Source organism: Sapajus apella, unplaced genomic scaffold (assembly GCF_009761245.1).
Source record: "Sapajus apella isolate SASKATOON/1434 unplaced genomic scaffold, GSC_monkey_1.0 scaffold17, whole genome shotgun sequence".
NCBI classification, from domain to species: Eukaryota; Metazoa; Chordata; class Mammalia; order Primates; family Cebidae; genus Sapajus; species Sapajus apella.
The window spans coordinates 17,497,376-17,518,186 of record NW_022436957.1 but is presented as its reverse complement, the minus strand read 5'-3'; the positions used below and the strand labels follow the sequence as shown (position 1 = coordinate 17,518,186).

At 41.1% G+C, this 20,811-nt stretch overlaps 1 pseudogene across 1 annotated transcript; it reads right to left on the bottom strand.

The window, feature by feature from the left end:
* Positions 1 to 15,202: 15,202 nt before the first annotated feature.
* Positions 15,203 to 16,083, bottom strand: LOC116556752 (annotated as a pseudogene). The gene has a single exon (XR_004271146.1). The product of XR_004271146.1 is annotated as an S-phase kinase-associated protein 1 pseudogene (transcript).
* Positions 16,084 to 20,811: the final 4,728 nt, after the last annotated feature.

Here is a 20,811-nt window from a genome sequence, read left to right as displayed (position 1 = left end):
CCTTTCACATGCAACCTGTGGATTCAGTGATTGCTCATCAAAGCTTCATAAGAATGTGACCACTCGGCCTGGCACGGTGGCTCACGCCTGTAATCCCAGCACTTTGGGAGGCCAAAGCGGGTGATCACGAGGTCAAGAGATCGAGACCATCCTGGCCAACATGGTGAAACCCTGTCTCTACTAAAAAATGCAAAAATTAGCTGGGCATGGTGGCGTGCGCCTGTAGTCCCAGCTACTTGGGAGGCTGAGGCAGGAGAATTGCTTGAACCCGGGAGGTGGGGGTTGCAGTGAGCCGAGTCCATGCCACTGCACTCCAGCCTGGCACCTGGTGACGGAGCTAGACTCTGTCTCAAAAAAAAAAAAAAAAAAAAAAAAAGTGACCACTCACCTCACTACATACCTTCCCTCTTTTGTTTTCATTTCTTATTTCCTCTCCTGCCCACTTTTCCCCCTTTATATATGAAGCACTCAAAACTCTCTTTAGAAAAGGTGCAGGTCATGGAGTCTACTGTGATTGTGTTTCTTCTTTCTGGGCACATCACCAACCCTGGCAAAATAAACCTGTAACTTGATTGAGACCTGTCTCAGATACCTTTTTTGGTTTGTGCAGGTAACAGAAGATTGTTCAAAATCTAGTCTTCACAGTTAGCGGACAGCAGGTTCTGGGGAAGCAGGCACTGAGTGCTTGGGAGTCATGGACAGTGTGCTGGCTAGTTTCTAAAGACGGCCCAACAGTTCCTTCTCTTCTTCTATACACATGTCACTCTTTACATTCCCTCCCTGTGAATCTGAGCTGGTCTTGCGCCTAGCTTTATGCTGACATTTGGGATTTCTGGGCCTAGTTATAAAGAGGACTGGCAGCTTATGCTTTCTTCTCTTGGAATGTTTGTTCTTTAGACATTCCTTTTTATATCCCAGTCACCATGCTGTGAGGTACCTTCTGATAGAGTCAGAAGAGTTTTTATTTCTAGTTTTTTTTCCTTTTAGAAAACGTTTAATTATTTTGGGTATATAATTATATATTTATGAGATACATGAGATATTTTGACATAGGCATACAATGTTTAATGATCACATCAGGATAATTGGGGTATCCATCACCTCAAGCATTTATCATTTCTTCGTTTTCATCAATTCCAACCTTTTAGCTATTTTAAAATATACAGTAAATAATTGTTAACTATAGTCACCCTATTGTGCTACTGAATACTGGATCTTATTCATTTTATTTAACTGCATTTCTCGTACCCGTCAGTGATCCCCACTTTATACCCCCTCGCTGCTCTCCTTCCCAGCTTCTGGTAACCATCATTCTACTTCTTTTTTTTTTTTTTTTTTTTTTTTTTTTTTGAGATGGAGTTTTGCTGTGTCGCCAGGCGCCAGGCTGGAGTGCAGTGGTGTAATCTCGGCTCACTGCAATCTCTGCCTCCTGTGTTCAAGCAATTCTCCTGCCTCAGCCTCCCGAGTAGCTGGAACTACAGGTGCATGCCACCATGCCCAGCTAATTTTTAAATATTTTTTAGTAGAGACGGGGTTTCACTATGTTGGCCAGGATGGTCTTGATCTCTTGACCTCGTGATCTGCCTGCGTAGGCCTTCCAAAGTGCTGGGATTACAGGCATGAGCCACCGCGCCCGGGGCTATCATTCTACTTCTATCTTCACGAGTTCAATTTCTTTTTTAGCTTTCATGAAAAGTGAGAACCTGTGATATTTGTCTTTCAGAAGAGTTTTTAGAGAAAAACTTGGTGATGTGCTCCAGGTCCTGGATGGTGAGAGTGTTCCCATTTTAGCCATCAGGATCCTCTGGTCACACAGCTTCCAACCCGGAAGGTACCTTGAGAGTGCTAGGACCCCATTCTCTTATTTATTTGATTGGGAAAATGAAGCTCAGAGAGATTCAAGTTTAATTTGTCCAAGGGTAAGAGTTGGTTAGGCAGCAGAGAGAGAAGTGGAACCTGGTTTTTGGACTCTCGGCATGTGACTTTTCAGAGAGAGAATTCCATTAATTGTTCTGGCAGATTGTATTACTGCTCCCCCAAATATTCTTTCTCCCAACTCCTTTCAGTGCGCCTCCCCTGCAGTTCATAATCTTTCTCTTCCTTTTGCCTTGATGGTCTGAGTGAATGCAGCATGGAGCAGAGCTGTGATAGGCAGTGTGAATAAGAAATACTCTTTTCTGTTGTGTGCCAATAAGGTTATGGGGTTGTTTGTTGCCACAGGCTAACTTAGCCTATCCCAATTGTTGCATTTTTCTTCTGTATTATAAGCAGGCTGTCTTGCAAGTGAAGGAATGTATTGTCCATTGGTCTACCTAGAAACTACGTTTCTGCTATAGCTATTAATTTGGACTGTTGCTATGAATACCTTTTCTATAAGTCTGGGTTGCATGAGCAGTGTCTGAATGGATTTAATCAAACTGGAAAACTGCAACATCACAGCCAGGAGTTCAGAAAAGACAGTGACCATGAAGCCTTCCCTGACCATTCCTTTCTCCAATACAGAGGACATAAGGGAGAGAAGTGGGAGGGTGAGAGGAAGGGGGCTAGGCCAAGAAAGGGATACGAGGGATTGAAGATGAACAAAACTTCCTGACTTCATATTTTTGTGTAGGACCAATCTTGAGAATTAGTTCTTCCTTACCCAGTGTCATTCATCTGACCCACCCTCTCACAGGAGGCCATTCTTCAGTCACAGCCAGAAGGAATTGCTAAATTGGTAGCTTTTGGACTGCATCCTAAATGCTAAATTTCAGTTCTTCATCTTAGTAATGCAAAACAAGGTCTTCATTCTTTATTTCTATTTTTTTCCATAATCAAATGTTAAATGAGTGAAGAGGTTTTATTAGCTAATCACTGGTGATTGTTTATCACATGTCATTAATGTCACCAATTGTATGTCATTAAAGTGAGTCAGCCTGAAGTGAGGTAATGGCAGTCCCAGAATTGGATTATAACATCAGAGAGTCACCCTTTGGTTGAAGGTATTATATATGCCCTGTGATTCACACACTTCCTAGAAGCAAATTCTAAGTGCCTGACTTAGGTCAAGTCTTCTTCCGCTCCTCCCTCTTCCCTCCTTCTTCTCCCCCTTCTCCTTCCCCTTCCCTTTCCTCTTCCACTTCCCCTTTCCCTCCTTCTCCTTCCCCTGCCTCCTCCTCCTCCTCCTCCTGCTCCTTCTCCTCCTCCTTCTTCTACAGTCTTGCTCTGTTGCCAGCCTGGACTGCAGTGGCACAATCTCAGCTCACTGCAAACTCTGCCTCCTGGGTTCCACGACTCCCCTGCCTCAGCCTCCCAAGTAGCTGGGACTACAGGCGTGTGCTGCCATGCTGGCTAACTTTTTGTATTTTAGTAAGATAGGGTTTCACCATGTTGGTCAGGATGTTCTCGATCTCCTGAGGTTGTGATCCACCCACCTTGGCCTCCCAAAGTGCTGGGATTACAGGCAAGAGCCACCATGCCCAGCCCCCTTTTTCTTATTATTTTTAGAGATAGAGTCTTGCTATGTTGTCCAGGCTGGCCTTCAACTCCTAAACTCAAGCAATCTTACCGACTCAACCTTCTGAGTAGCTGGGACTACAGGTACACATCATTGCTGCAGGCTTTAAATGTTACTTTGAACTTTTGGAATTTTTGTATTTCCTTTGACAGAGTCAGAGATACCTAAGGGTATTGCCAAACTCAGAGGGAGATTAATTTTCATCATTATAACTTCAAAATATCATTAAACATTCCTCATATCTTAACCCAAATTTTGTATGTTTTATAAAATACTGAGTAACCTTTAAAAGGAGCTCTGAATAAAATTTACATGTATAAAATCCTTCTTAAATTTTATATTTGGTACTTCAAGGACAAAAAATGCACAAGTAATTAAAACCAACAGGACTAACTTTTGTATTGATACCTAATGACTCCAATAGTCAAGACAAAAACTACTTCATGTTAACATTAGGCAGGCAGCCATAAAATCTCTCTGCAGTAACTGTATGAGAAACAAGATGTTTTGTTTATATCTTTTGAAAAGTTCACAAAGACTCCATTATGTGGGAGTGTTAAATATAACCCAAGTGACAATTCTATCCTAACATAATGCCATGTCTGATCTATCCTAACATAATCAGAGCAGCCTAGCTAGGGGGACTGCTTTTATCACAAATTATTTAGATTAGATGCAAATATTTAGGCATCTTATTAACACAGCATATCACTGTTCAGATGGAGCATTCCTCACAGCCCAATACCACCACAGCCTACCACCACAGAACTGGGTAAGGCACCAGACCCTGGGGGCTGATGAATGAATGACAGTGCCCACCATTCATTCCTTCTTCATCCACATGCTTCTTCCTGCCTCTGAGCGTACTTTTGTTTTCTGTGTTTTGTCAAAGCACTGCAAAATTTACTTGGATAAGAGGCAGTGTTGTGGTTAAGAGCATGAATTCTGGGGCCAGGCTACTCAGCTTCAAATCCCAGCTCAGCCATTTATTAGTTATGTGTCCTTGGCAGGTTCCTTAACTCTCTGTACCTCAGTTTCCTCATCCATAAAATAGGGGTGATGATAATGTGACTGAATTATGGACGATGAACTCAGGTCATTCCCTGATAGGATGTGTTCTTCCAGGCCCTTGGTCCCTCACTCACCCAAGAATGGGAGAGAGGACCCCACCAGGTACAGTGAGCTCTTTTAAGTAAATATCAGACCCCAAAGTGTTTTGCAGAAAGTAATTTATTTAGGCAGAGAGAGAGAAAAAGGAGAAAAAGAGAGAGAGCGCGAGCTCCCACACTGTCATGAGAGGGGATCCAGAAATGGAGCCCACCCAGATAGTCCTATGAAAGGAGTTTGTTTAAACTTCCACTGGAGTGATTGATCTTTGATTTCTGATATCTGATTTGTTGTTTGGCCCACAGTCCTCCCATAGGTTTTTACGGGCTTTCTAGACAAAGGGAGCTCACCTGGGTGGTCTATCTTCCTGCACGCGAAAGTTAAACAAAGACCTCTAGTCTCCCGGATGGAGAGGTAGGTGGAGGTATGGAGCTGGGAAGTTCTTGCCTTTGAAACCACGCCCCCTTGTGGACCCGGGAAGAGAATACATTCCCTCAATAACAGCATCTATTAACAGGGTTGTTGTGAGACTAAATGAGTTGGGCATATAAAGGGTATGGAACATGTTGTTTCTGGCTTATGCTAAATGCTATATAAGTGTTAGCTGTGAGTATTGCCTCTGGTTACAGTTACCGTAATTTTGAATTGCATTTGTCAGGAGAAGGTTTATCTGGTTTATCAGGGCACTCAGTTGCCAAGATGCCTAGAAAGTCCACCATAGGGACTAATTTGAGGCCCTGGCCTCCCAAGGGGCACCGAAGGGGGCCAGAGTCTTAGGAAAAATTTCATTAAACTTGTTCACTGGGAGAGGCATGGACAGCCCCAGGATTGTAATGTCTCCTTTCTAATGGGAAATGCTGGGGCCCAGGGTCTCCCCATCAAGCATCACAGATACAAGGCTTGGTCAGCCAGACCAATTCCAGACCCCCATTCCCTAGTGAGAATGCAGCATCTAATACTCTTGTTCAGATGGCTCAGGAAGGTCTTTAGCATGACATAAGTTTTTGGAAAAAAATTCTCTTAACCTAAACCTGCATGCCTGCTCTCTTCATATTAGAAATAATGTCAAAGTCCTCTCTATTCCCTCCCAGCCTCCTGGAACAAGAGCTCCTGGAAAGCTTCTTGAGGACTTTGGCATTATTTCTAATTAATAAGTGGCAGAGCCAGGATTTGAAGCTGAGTAGCCATAGCATTCATGCTCTTACCCACTACACTGCCTCTTATCCAAGTAAACTTTACAATACTTTGCTCAAACACAGAACAAAAAAGTGCAGCTCAGAGGAAGTAGGAAACATGTGGATGTCGAGTGGGTCCAGGGCAGGTCTGGAAGTTCCTGACATGGAAGCAAAGATGGGAAGCTAATTGACGGCAGCAGCCAGTCTCCAGGAAGGGCATAAGGAGGATTTTGGCATTTTTCTTTCTGTTCTCTTTTCTTTTCTTTTCTTTTCCCTCCCTCCCTCCCTCCCTCTCTCCCTCTCTCCCTCTCTCCCTTCCTTTTTTTTTTCTTTTTTTTTTTTTTGAGACAGAGTGCAGTATTGTGATCATGGTACACTGCAACCTCTGCCTCTGGTGCTTCAGCCTCCTGAATAGCTGGAATTGCAGTGTGTGCCACCACGCCTGACTAATTTTTGTATTTTTAGTAGAGATGGGGTTTTGTCATGTTGGCCAGGCTGGTCTCAAATTCCTGACTTCAAGTGTTCTGCTCAACTTGGCCTCCCAAAGTGCTGGGATTACAAGCATGAGCCACCACGCCTGGCCTGGTATTATTTCTTTTCTTTTTTTTTTTTTTTTTGGGACGGAGTTTCACTCATGTTACCCAGGCTGGAGTGCAATGGTGCTATCTCGGCTCACCGCAACCTCCGTCTCCTGGGTTCAGGCAATTCTCCTGCCTCAGCCTCCCGAATAGCTGGGATTATAGGCACGCACCACCATGCCCAGCTAATTTTTTTGTATTTTTTTTTTTTAGTAGAGACGGGGTTTCACCATGTTGACCAGGATGGTCTCGATCTCTTGACCTCGTGATCCACCCGCCTCGGCCTCCCAAAGTGCTGGGATTACAGGCGTGAGCCACCGCGCCCGGCCGGTATTATTTCTTATATGAAGAGAGCATGCAAGCAGTTTTAGGTTAAGAGGATTTTTTTTTTCCAAAAGCTTATGTCATGCTAAAGATCCTCCTGAGCCATCTGAACAAGAGTATTAGAAGTTGCATTCTCACCAGGGAAAGGGGTTCTGGAATTGTTCTAGCTGTCCAAGCCTTGTATCTGGGATGCTTGATGGGGAGACCCTGGGCCCCAGCATTTCCCATGAAGCAGCAACCTCCCTGCCGCACTGCGGCAGACACTGTTACCCAGTTATTCAATAACCATTCCTCTTCTTCCCTTGCCTTTCTCACACAAGAGAGACGAAAAGGTCAAATGCTACTTGCTCTTGCGGGTAGTCATGTGACACATCTCTTGGCAATTAACTATAGGGAGAACTCTTTTTAAAAATATTTTCCTGGCTGGGTGCGGTGGCTCACGCCTGTAATCCCAGCAGTTTGGGAGGCTGAGACAGGTGGATCACCTGAGGTCGGGAGTTTGAGACCAGCCTGACCAACATGGAGAAACCCCACCTCTACTAAAAAAAATACAAATTAGCTGGGCAAGGTGGTGCATGCCTGTAATCCCAGCTACTTGGGAGGCTGAGGCAGGAGAATTGCTTGAACCCGGGAGGTAGAGGTTGTGGTGAGCCAAGACCGTGCCATTGCACTCCAGCATGGGTGACAAGAGCAAAATTCCGTCTCAAAAAATACAAAAATATATTTTCCCCTACTTTTTGCCTTTGGGGCCAATTATGTGAGGATCTGATGCTTATAGCTGTGGCAACAATCTTGTGATCATTAGGTAACACATTTAAGGGCAAAAAGTGAATATGCTGAAGAATGGTAGAGGGGAAGGATGAAAAAAGCCTAAAGTTTCAATGTTATCGCTGAACTGCTGTACAAATCCTAGGACTGCTTATCTCTGGACTCTTTATTCAGTAAACGATCAATGCACTTAAGGCTTAAGTCACTATTAGCTGCTTCTAACACTGTTTAGTAGCTGTTATTTATAGCCTGAAGCATTCCCAAATGATACTTAAACTCTAAACCTGTGTATCCAGCTTGTGTAGCTGAACTGCTGTTGTTTTTCTCCTGAATCAGGCACTTGTATGAGCAGGTTTTGATAGCCTTCCCAACTCTTGTATTTCTCTTTTTCTTCATGGTACTTGAGTTGATTATCCTCAACTACCAGCTGAGACTCAGGATACCCTGCTTCCCTGCTCTAAAATGCAGAATCTGGCCAGAAATGCTGCCCATGGCGTCCCGTTTTGAACTCCCTTCTGTGTTGATGTCCTTCCAGACCCAAGGCTTCCCTGTAATTTTGAACATTTTGATTTGAACTACAGGCCACCCAAGGCAAGGGCAACGCCCTTAATCCCAGGCCTACCGAGTTCCGCCTACTCACGCCTCCCTGGTAGACCTTCAGCAAAGGCATCATTTCAGCATGTCTGGCAGGTGGGTCCATGCTGGACGGAACCCATGAATCTTGAAAGGTTAAGGCCCAGAAACTGCCCCTTTCAGTCCTGAAGATTTTGAGTTCTTGGTGCTTTATCCCTCATTCCTCAGAATTTCTCATACTGCTAACTTGTCACTTTGACCCTGGTCAAGAAACCCGATCTTGATCATTGCTTTGCATCTGTTCAAAATGGTATTTTGGAAAAGAGGCCTGGATTTTCAGAGTCAGGAGGTTTTGGCTCTAGTCCTGTCTCTCCTACAAACAAACCAAAGTAGGCTGCTACTGTTCCTTTCTGTGCTTTTATTTTCTGTGTACAAAAGGGAGTGTCGATCTTTGCCTGACACTGACATTTACCTATTATGGAAGTGAATTTTAAATACAGAGATACAATAAAAATTATAGAGTACATCTTAAAGAAATTATTTAGAACATTGAGGAACATTTCTATAAGTACTCATGGTGTCTTTTTAATTTTGAGGTTTGAGGAGTATAATGAAAATTTTGCTGGAGTCAGTCTTAATTGAAAAAAAAAATCACATTCATTTTCCCCCAGGGTTTTCTAACACACCAGATATAAATTACAGAAAGGAGAAAAAAAGCACTAAACAGTAATTCTGCCCAGCTGTAAACCTTGCTTTTCATGTGAATTGTCTTTGATCCCTAAAAATCCATTTTGCTCTTGGACAGATTCCAGAGACGCTGCCCTCTTTGGGAAGCAATGGTGCCAGGGACAGAAAGGCTGTTCAGAGCTGAGGTTTCTCCTGCAGTTGTGTTGATCCAAGAAAGAAGCTTGAGGAATAGGGGTGGGGTGGGGGAATGAGCTCAGTGTGCCTTCCCACTTTCTGGCATAAGACAGTGCTTCCCTCCTTTTCAGTTGCCTCTGCTGCTTCTGTCTGCTGTCTTAAGAAATGCAGGCCCTGACTATATTCCTGAGTAGTGTGTGTGTCTTTGTAACTCTGCAAGGCTTCAGCAGTCCTGCTGAATAAGCTCTGCTTGTCATGGTGAGGCGTATACACACTTCTATCCTTACGTAAGCTCATCCATTTTCCATATGTGAGCTTATCTATGTGCCAACTACTGTCCACAGATTTATTGAGAGTCAAAGTGGGTGGAGGGCGCTGAAAAAAGAAAACTGTATAAAAAGTTTTTTTTAAATTGAAAAAAGGGACTTTTAAAAATCAGTTTTTAAAAATTGGTGGTAAAATATATGTAACATAATATTTATCATTTCAACCCTTTGTGAGTGTATAATTCCATGGCATTAACTACATTATAAAGCTGTGTAACTATCACTACTGTCTATACTCAGAACTTTTCTGTTATCCCCAACATAAACTCTGTACCCATTAAACAACTCCTCACTCCCCTTCCCCTTAGCCTCTGGTCATCTCAAATCTGCTTTCTATGTCTGTGAATTTGCCTATTCTAGATATTTCACATAGGTGGAATCATATAGTATTTGTACTTTTGTATCTGGTTTATTTCATTTAGTGTAATGTCCTCAAGATTTATCCATGTTGTATCAATTATTAGAATTTCATTCTTTTTTATGGCTGAATAATGTTCCATTGTATGGATATACCACATTTTGTTTATCCATTAGTTAGTTGATAGACATGTGATTGTTTCCACCTTCTGGCTATTGTGAATAATGCTGCTGTTAACACTGGTGTACAGAGATCTGTTAGAGTTCCTGCATTCTTTTAGGCATATGTATACCTAGGAGTGGAATTGCTGGATGGTTTTTACATATAGACATGGTATCAGTACTACCAATACAGGCCATAGGGATTTGCAAAGACAGGACACGTAGCCATGTCCAGATAGATGAGGCAAGGGTCGAGAGAAGGATCAGAGCCAAGAGCGAGGAAGATAAAGGGTTGGAAAAGATGGACCATGCAGTTTTCCTATAAGGTGCTGCAATTCAGTTAGGCCCGTGGTGAAGGCAGAAGCTTAAGGAGCCTGGTGAATTGTTTCTTTGTAGAAAGACTGCAGGTGCTCCAGAGAGAGTGGGGCAGAGAAGACTGACAGGGAGGCTGGGCAGCCAGGAAGGCAACAGGCAAAGGGTGAGGCCCAGGGAGCCTGGTGGACATTGCAGGAGGACCAAGTTGATGGCCAAAATGTGGTCCATCCAGGAAACAATAGGGGCCCTGGAAACCAGAGAGCCTTGATCTTGTGGGAATTATCTCCAAATTAGAGAGTCTCTTTTATCCCTTCTGCTGATATAGGGAGAAAATCCCTGGTGGCTCTTGGTTTTCGAGGGAGGGTATCAAAATAAGGGCAGATCCTGATCCAGCCCTACTTGTGGGAAAGAATTACTGAAGAAATTCCCTTTTGGAGACCAAGATGAGCAGCTAAAGTCTCAAGATGATCCATCATCTCAAACTATAATATGAACAACTACTACAGAACAGCACAGTTTTATTACATGTTACACTTGAGGGTAAATATATGATGGGCAAAGTTTTCTGTTATAAGGCCAAGAAACACACATATTAAATTCTTGGTGATGACTAATTCCCAACTACTTGGCTTAAAAATAACTGCAAAGGCCATTCCAGGCCATTGAGGTTAGTAATTCCATGAGGGTACAAACCAGGTGGCATCCTAATCCCCCTGACCTACGGCCTGCTGGGAAGGGACTTTACACCTCATTTTTAGGTTACACCCTAAAGGTCATGTACTGAAGACAGCCAGGAGAACAGCTGCCTGGGACACATTCACGGTAGGTGAGCACGAAGCCCAGGATGATACACCCGTATACTTTCACGCTTACCAAGTAAGGCTATACAAATCTTGGATGGTACAAAACCTGCTTAGCTGGAAATCCCAGGTATTTTTCAATGGGCCTCCTAGACCAATTTCTCTGGGGTGAGAATTTGCAAAGCACAATCTGGCCTAATCTGTGAGCCTTCATTGGGACTGATTTGTACTAAAAATAACACCTAGATATAATTAGGAAAGGTTCGGTCCTCTGCCATATCCCTGCCAGACAGAATTAACACAATTACTATCCAGAAAGCACACAGACATTGCTTTGAACTTGCAAAAAGCAGAATCTAAGGAAGGAGAATCCACATTGTGAGAGAAATCAGTTCATGTTCTTTAGAAATTCCCTTCCCCCAAGCATTATAAATAGGCCTCTGTAGTAATAGGTCCAACGGTAGTAACTCAGACTCGGTGACAAAGTCCTGTGCTTTCCAGCTTCTAATGTGTTTATTTATGCCAGCCCTGGTCTCTGGTGAGTTCTCCCGCCCTCTCCATTTGTGCAAATCAGAACTTATTGAGGTTCAAAGACGTCTTTTACGAAACCCTCCCTGGGATTGCCTGCTGCTCCCAGAGGCCTCTTCCTCCTCTGAAAACCTAATGGCACTTCCGGATTCCATTTTATCTGTGTATCTTCAAATCTCCTCTCCTAAGTGGTAAACTTCTTCATGACACATGTTTTTCTTCCTTTTCTCATTTCTCCAGCATGTACTGTACTGGAGAGACATGCAGTAGATATTTATAGAAATAATCAATGAATAAACTCACGATATAGAAGCAAATTATATTTAGTACAACTTTTTGGAATCCCTATTCCATAAAGTAGGGTGTGCCAGTATATTTTGGGATTGCATTCCTAAGTATCTGATTTAAATTCCCAGTGTTTCAATGTATCAATTTTTCCCGGTCTTTTTCACAGTAGAAAAAGCACCATCTGCTGCAAATTTATTTAACTAATTAATTAAATGATTAATGAGGTCCTAAGTGTCTCTGCAGCTCCTCCTTCTTCGAGCTAGCTAACTCCCATTCTTTTTGCCCTCCATTTCTATCTCTGTGCCTTAGTTTTTTCAGCTGTGAAATAGGTTGGTATGTTACCTCTCTGGGTAGGTGCTGTGAGGACTGAATAATACAGTGCTGCAGAAATGTTTGGAAAAGTGATAAGTGCAAGGCAAAGTGATACTGGACTAGGAACTTTTCAAACCACTGTTAGAATGACCCATTTGACCGCATGGGAGAAGACGGCGCCATAGAACAAGTTCTTAGTCATAATGAGCTCTAGAGAGGTAATGTGCCTTGAGAGTTGCGTAAGGAACAGGCAGAGAGCAAGGCTAAAGAAATTTCTCCCATTAATCATGGTACAGAGAACAGAGCTCTCCTGTGTATCCACTTAATCAAAACAGCACACCTTCCCTCCAAAAGCAGCCTATACCTAAAACACACAAGTGCGTTATTTCAAAGTCACAGGAGTTACTGTCCAGAACAAGAAAGCCTATTTAAAAATGAGTAATGTGCATTTCTTCCTGGAAAGAACAAATCAATACCCTTCAGTGGGCCCAGCGCCACATACCAGCCTCTGCACAGTACTTTGCCTTTATCCAAAAGGAGGGGTGGAAAAATTTGCTTTACTTTCCCCTCCCGTTGGCATTTTGCCCCAGCGGGAGCACCTCCCATCTCTCTCCCCTTGAGTCTGAGGTAAAAGAAGTTCACCTCCTACGAACACACGTTATACATTTCAGCTGCGATGGACACTCTAAGGGCAAACATTTTTTTCTAAACACCAAACAGACTTTTCCAGATTACTCAGAGAGGTACAACGTCCATTTTGTAGAATCAACTACAATCCTTTGGCAGTTCAATTCCATTCAACCGAATTTTTAGATCAACATTTTTGAGCTTCTACTAGGTATCAGACACTGTACTAGGTACTTTCCATAAATTATGTCATTTAATGTTCTCATTTTCTAACAAGGAGATTGATATCAGAGAAGTGTGTGTGTGTACACAAAGCCACACAATTGGTAAGTGGTGGAGCTGGGTTTTTAATCCAGGTCTGTGTAGCACCAAAACCCTTGCTTTTAACCACTAGGCTCTATCAGTTGTGTTGTGCCAAGCACTGTATTAAATGCTAGGGGCATAAGAATCAATCAGATTTGCTCCTTGCCCTCCAGAGAGACTGGTATATTACCTTGTTTCTTACCTATCTTTCATGTAGAGTTCAATGGGTAGTCCTCCTGTGAAGTGCAAACTGCAGAGCTCTGGAGCTTAGGATCTTGCCCAGAGTTGGGTTAGTAGGTGGCAAAGTGGGAATCCAAACCCATGCAATCTGATTCCCCAGCCCACACCCCTAACCACTGTGCTGTCTTCCTCCCTGGAAATATCTGTAAACAGATATTCAGTCAAGGTGTGATAATGTTTTTCATAGAGGTAAGTAAATGCATAATGTAACTGAACCACTGCTTGGGTCAAGTGGTCAAGGACACCAGATATAAAGTTTAAATAATGCCACCAAGGGAGGTACAAAGGTGAGAAAAGCATTCCATGGAGCAGGCCTCCAAAGAGCAGGAAGATATATCTGTGTCCATCATGCACAGTTTTTACTTTGATCTTATTCAAAGTGATACAGTAGCCCAGCATTGCAGATCAGTCTCCAAAAAAGAATGGTTTGGCTTTCATTTCTTTTTTTACTTTTTATTTTTAGTTACATTTAATAAAGTGCACTAATCTTAAGTATAAGCTTAATGAAGTTTTACACAGGTATACACCCATGTAAACACCACTCGGGAAGATGTAGAATATTTCCACACCTCAGAAGTTTCCTTCATGCCCCTTGCCAGTCCATACTCATAATCCTTGCCTGAGATAATCAGTGTTCTGACTTCCATCACCTCTATTAGTTGGCTTCATCAGTTTTGTATTTTTGCATAAAAAGAATCATAAAATATGTATTCTTTTGTGTCTAGTTTCTTTCGCTCAACAAAATGTCTCAATGTGGTTTCGTATAGCAGTAGTCACTTCTTTTCAGGGCTGTCTCATTTCTATTGTATGAATATACCTTAATTACTCATGTATTTTAATGTTTATGGGCATTTGAGTTGTTTCTAGTCTTTGGATATTACAAATAAAAGTACTGTGAACATTACTTGACGTATCTTTTGGTCGATATATGCTCTCATTTCACTTGAGTATATACCAAGGAGTTGAACTGTCAAACCAAAAGATATATGTATGTATATGTGTGTGTACACACACACACACACACACACACACACACACACGCACGCTCATAGCTTTAGTAGGTGTGGCCAGACTATTTCCCAAAGTGATTGTATCACTGTTTACACCTTCCAGCATTGTATAAATGTTTCAGTTACTCCACATTCTTACCAACATTTGATATGGTTCAGTCTTACCATTTAAAAAATCTTTTAATTTTGAAATAGTTACAGATTCAAGGAACCACAATTAAGATGCAGAACTGTTCCATCACCACAAAGACTTCCCTCATGCCACCTCTATATAGTTATACCTATCATCTCCCCCATCCTTTGAACCCTTGGCAATCACTAATTCGTTCTCCATCTATGTTTCTGTCATTTAGAGAATGTTACATAATTGGAATCATACAGTCTGCAACCTTTTGAGATTGCTGTTTTTCACCAATTTTATTTATTATTTTTCTGTTTTCAATCTCACTGACCACTGCTTTTATCTTTGTTATTTCCTTCCTTCTGTTTGCTTCAGGTTTATTTTGCTCTTTTTCTAGGTTCTCAAGGTAGGAGCTTAGATTATTCATTTGAGACCTTTCTTCTTTTCTAATATATGCTATAAATTTACCTTTCAGCCCTGCTTTAGCTGCGTTCCACAAGCTTTAATATTCTTTGTTTTCACTTTCATTTCATTTAATGTATTTGTTATAATTTCTCTAGAGACTTCCTCTTTGACCACTGGAATACTTAGAAGTGTGTTATTTAGATTTCACATGCTTGGGGATTTTTTGGTTAGCTTTCTGGTATTGATTTCTAGTTTGATTCCATTCTGTGAGATTTCACTTCTGTTGAATTTGTTGAGGTTTGTTTTGTGGCCCAGAATATGTCTATCTTGGTATATTTTCTGTGGGCACTTGAAAGTAATGTGTATTACACTGTTGGTGGCAGCGTAAATTAGTTCAACCATTGTGGAAGACAGTGTGACAATTCCTCAAAGGCCTAAAGACAAAAATACTATTCAATCCAGTAATCCCATTACTGGATATATACCCAAAGGAATATAAATCATTCTATTTTTTTTTTTTTTGCCATTTATAGAGAACCCACAGTTCAGTTTTATTCAGAGCAAAGAAAAAAGAAACTTTCAATCATACTAGAAGAAACTCAGCCATAGATTTGGAATCTGTACTCAAACTACACATGCAATGAGGACAATATTCTGCTAATACAATTGACTTGCTGCTGCATTTGTCTACTGTTTGTCTAATATTAACAATTATAAACAGAGCAGTGCAACTAGTATTTGGAACAATCCTTACAGTGTTACAGTGTCAGGCACAACATTTCACTTCTCTTCACACCACTGGTTCTCTTTGCATACCTGGGCTTCCTCCTCTTCAGTAAAGTCATTTTTGATATTGAAGGCCTTGCGAATCTCCTCCGAAGTTTTCCCCTTGATCATATTGGCAACAGTCTTGCATGTAACATCAAGCAAACCTTTGATGTCTAAGTAGTTTGCAGCCAGAATGAGTTCAAAAAGTGTTCCTTGGTCAACTTTCAGGAATTCTTGGTCCCAAATAGGAATATCATCTGTTCGCTTTTCTTTGTTCTCATCATCCTCAGGAGGAGGAGGGTCATCCTTGTGGTGGGAGCACCACTGAATGACCTTTTTTAATATTGCCGCATTAACATTTGGTAGAGGAACTGGGTCATCATCTCCTTCATCATCCATTCCCAAATCTTCCAACATGGTCTTGATAGTCACAGATTGTTTGGCAATTTCCACATCAACTTCAAATATCTCTCCATCAGAACTCTGCAATTTAATTGAAGGCATGGTGTTCGGTGTTAAGGAGACGGCTGGCCGAAGGCTGACGAGAGCCACAAGGCGTCAGTGAAGGGAGAGAAAGGCTAAGGACGAAGCCACTACAGTGGCGCGGCGTGGCGTCTGCTTTATAGGAGAGCGCGCAGGCGCCTAAATCATTCTATTTTAAAGACACATGGTTGCATATGTTCATTGCAGCACTATTCACAATAGCAAAGACATGGAATCAACTTAAATGCCCATCAATGATAGACTAGATAAAGAAAACGTGGGGCTGGGTGTAGTGGTTCACGCCTGTAATCCCAGCACTGTGGGAGGCTGAGGTGGGTGGATTGCTTGAGGTCAGGAGTTTGAGACCAGCCTGACCAACAGGGTGAAACCTTGTCTCTACTGCAAATGCAAAAATTAGCCAGGCGTGGTGGCACATGCCTGTAATCCCAGCTACTTTGGAGGCTGAGGCATAAGGGCTGCTTGAACCCAGGACGTGGGGTTTGCTGTGAGTGGAGATTGTGCCACTGCACTCCAGCCTGGGAAACAGCAAGACTCCATCTCAAAAAAAAAAAAAAAAAAAAAAAAAGAAAAAGAAAAGGTGGTACATATACACCATGAGATACTATGCAGCCATAAAACATGAACAAGATTATGTCCTTTGCAGGGACATGGATGGAGCTGGAGGCCATTATCCTTAGCAAACTAATGCAGGAACAGAAAACCATATACCACATGTTCTCGCCTATAAGTGGGAGCTAAATGATGAGAACACATGGATACATAGAGGGGAACAACACACACTGGGGCCTATCAGAGGGTGGAGGGTGAGATGAGGGAGAAGATTAGGAAAAATAACTAATGGGTAGTAGGCTTAATATCTGGGTGACAAAATAATCTGTAAAACAAACCCCTATGACACAAGTTTATCAAGGTAACAAACCTGTACATGTACCCCAAACTTAAAAGTTAAAAAGACAATGGAGACTCCTCCCCAAAATAACAAGAAGACAAAAGCAAGAAAGAAAATAATGTATTTTCTACTGTTCTTTGGTGGAGTGTTCTATCAATGGCGATTAGATTGTGTTGGCCAATGGGGTTGTTCTTTTCTATATGCTTGCAGATTTTTTTCTAGTTGTTATTCTAACAATTGTTGAGGATTTTTCTATTTCTCATTTGAATTCTGTCAGTTTTTGTTTCACATATTTTGGAGCTCCGTTGTTTTATGCACTAGGATTACTTTGTCTTCTTAGCTAATTAGCTCTTTTATTATCCAATATCCCTCTCTGAACCTGGTCATTTTCTTTGCTCTGAACTTCACTATTTTAGTTAACATAACAATTGCTCTGAACTTCACTATCTTAAATTAACATAACAAATCCTACTTTCTTTTGATTAATGTTTTCATGGTATATCTTTTTCATCCTTTTACTTTTAGCTTACCTGTATGATTAGATTTGAAGTGACTTTTCTTATAGACAGTGTATAGTTAGGTTACTTTTTAAAAATTCATTTTGCCAACTTCTTACTTGGTATATTTAGACTTTTTACATTTAATGTAATTATTGATATGCTATTGCTTGAGTCTGCCAAATTTGGAAGATTTTTAGCCATTATTTCTTGAAACACTTTTTTAGCCTGACCCTCTTTCTCCTTTCCTCTTGAGACTCTGATGATACAGATGTTAGATCATTTGTTATAGTTCCACAGGTCTCTGAGGTTCTATTCATTTTTCTTTCAGTTGATCTTTTCTCTCTTGTTCAGATTGGGTAATTTCTATCATTCTGTCTTCAAATTCACTGATTATCTGTCATATAACCTCTGTATTTTGCTGTCAGGCTCATCTTTGGAGTTTTTTTTTTTTATTTTGGTTATTGTATTTTTCAGTTCTAAAATTTATACTTGGTTTTTCTTTGTATTTTTTTCTTCTCTGCTGAGACTTCCTGATTTTTATTCATTTCAAGCATGTTCATAAATGCTTCATGAAGCATTTTTATGATGGTTTCTTTAAAATGCTTGTCAGATAATTGTAACATCTGTGTCATCTCAGCGATCATATCTATTAATTGTCTTTTCTTGTTCAAGTTGAGACCTTCCTGGCTCTTGGCATGAAGAATAATTTTTGGTTGAAAGATGAACATCTTTGTTATTATGTTATTGAGATGCTGGGTCTTACCTGAATGTTCTGTTTTAGATAGCATCTCTTGACATCACTGTGGCAGAGAGAATGAAGGGTGGCGCCTTGTTACTTCCAGGTGACACTACAAATCCAGGCTCTCTATTGGCTTCCATTGATACCTGGGGTGGAGGAGGGGCTTCCGATGACTGCTAGGTTGACGTGGGAATTCAGGCTCCTTCCTTATTAGGCTTCTGCCCATACAGCTGTGGCTGGAAGAAACAGGAATACTTTACTGCTCCCCACGTAGTCTCCACTGACACCATGGACGGGAGGCCTCATAATCATCACCACTGGGTGAAGGTGAAAATCTTGACTCTTCATCAGGCCTCCTCTGACACCACCCCAGTTGCACGAGGGGTGCCTCATTATTGCCAAATGGGAATGAAAGTCCAGGTTCCCCACATAGTCTCCACTGACAACAGGAGATGGGTGAGCAGAAATGAAAGTCCTGGCTCCTTATGTGATCTTCTCTGAAAACATCCTGGTGGGAGAGGGAGGTTTTGTGTTGCCTTGTTACAGGCTGGCAAGTGTGGAAGTACAGGCTTCCCATTCAGCCATTGCTGATGAAGATGGGGGTGGGGGCTGTAGTATTCTCTATTGTGTTTAGTTGGAGTAGAGCAGTTATTGTATAAAAGTTTTCTGTCTTTCTAGGCTGTCCCTTTCCTGGTTCTCTGGCTAGAGAGGTAGGCTTTTCTTCTGTGCACCCACTGAACTTTCCAGTTTGCTGATTTCTCCAGCATCCATGCTGGGATATTTGCAGCCGAGACAAAAATCAAACAAAGAAGGAATTTACCACCGTGTTGTTCTTTGGGCCCCAAGGCCCTTGGTTCATCTACCTTCTCCTTTCTCCCTTTCTGGGTCTTCTTATTTGTTTTATATATAATATCCAGGGGGTTTTAGCTGTACTTAGTTGTTGAAATAGGGAAAGATACATCTATTTCATCTTTCTGAAAGCAGAGGTCCTTTCTGAAGGGTGGTTTTAAAATGCTGTTTAATGGCACTTTGGGGTTCTGGTGTCTTACCTCAGGGGCTTCCATGGTGAGGAGAGGGTTTTGCAGAGGAGGATGTCAAGTGGCAATACTCTGGGAGCCCTTACCTGTGATTTAATAGAGCAGCTTTGTTGATTTTATATACTGGGGTTCTATCTAAGATCTCATGGACAAACAGGTTCTGCTCCTTAGAAGAAGTTGGAAACCACTGCCATAAACTATTGAAATGTCCTCAAATTCTAGCATTTTAGTTTCCAAACTCTCTCTCTCTCACTGTCTTTTACGCCTGAAAGAAGTGCAAAAATCTTTTGTCAAAACCATGTGTCTATGTTTTTAATTTGGGCAACATGGTAGCCATAACCATATGCCATGAAAGCAAAGTATCTAGGAAAGTTTCAGATATTTGCATACCTAACACAGATGTTTCATTTTGCTGTTCTTTCAGCTAATGGGACAGAGGAAAGGATTCAGTATCTGGAGGCCACATGCCTAGATGTGAGCCTTAACTAATCTCTAGCTGTATGGTCTTATATGAATGACAATTTCTCAAAGCTTCTATGTCATCATCTGAAAACAGGGATGACAAGAACTAATTGTGTGATAACTCGTTAAATGCTAATGGACTATACAAAAGACACTTACTTAAAGGGTTGGCCTCTGCAACACTGTTCAATATAATAGTCACTAGTTATGTGTAGCTATTGAGCATTTGAAATATGATGAGTGTGACTGAGGAATTTAATTTTATTTGAATTAAAACTTAAAAAATGAATATTGATTCAATTATTGAAAAACAGGTATATTTGGAACACTTTAAGTATGAATATTTGGAACGCCTTCAGTATGGAACAACTATAGATGTTATGAAATCTAAATACAGGTCAAATATTCCTGACGGAAATTTTGTGTCTGAGTTGTGTTGTGCTGTAAGTGTAAAAACACACTGGATTTTGAAGACTTAGTATGAGAAGAAGAATATAAACTATGGGTAATTTTTATTATCAATATTTAGTCCATGTTGGAATGATATTTTAGAAATATTGAATTAAATAAAATATATTTAAAAATGATTTCAATCAGTCATTATTATTTTTTAAAATGTGTCTACTAGAAAGTTTAAAATTACATGTGTGGCTTATATCATATTTCTATTAGACACTGTCCCTCTAGAGTGATCATCATATTACATATAATTTGGGTGAATAAACATATGCTTTTAAATTTGGTGTGACTGAGTGACTCCTTTAGATAGTTTTATCTGCTTAAGCGATTAAAATATATTTTCTTAAACAACTGAGCACTTGTGGGATATGTAGAATATTTGCCTAAAAGTTAGCTGACTGAGGGTATGAGAGAGAGGCTCCTCTCATTGGTGGGAATGTAAATTGATATATTCCTTACAAGGTGACCATTCATTCGTTTATTCATTCAGGAAATGGTTTTTGAGCTTCTATTGTACACCATATCTGAAGACACAGAGGTAAACAGATATGAGATGCCTGCCCTTCTAGAAGTTACTGGATATAAGGAACAACTCAGTGTTAGGTGTGCAAATGTCTGAAACTTTACTGAATATTTTGCCTTCATGGCATATGGTTATAGCTACCATGTTTCCCAAGCTAAAAACATAGACACATGTTCTTGAGAAATGATTTTTACACTTTTTTTCAGGCATGAAAGACAGCGAGGAAGATATAGATTGGGAGCCAAACTGTTGGA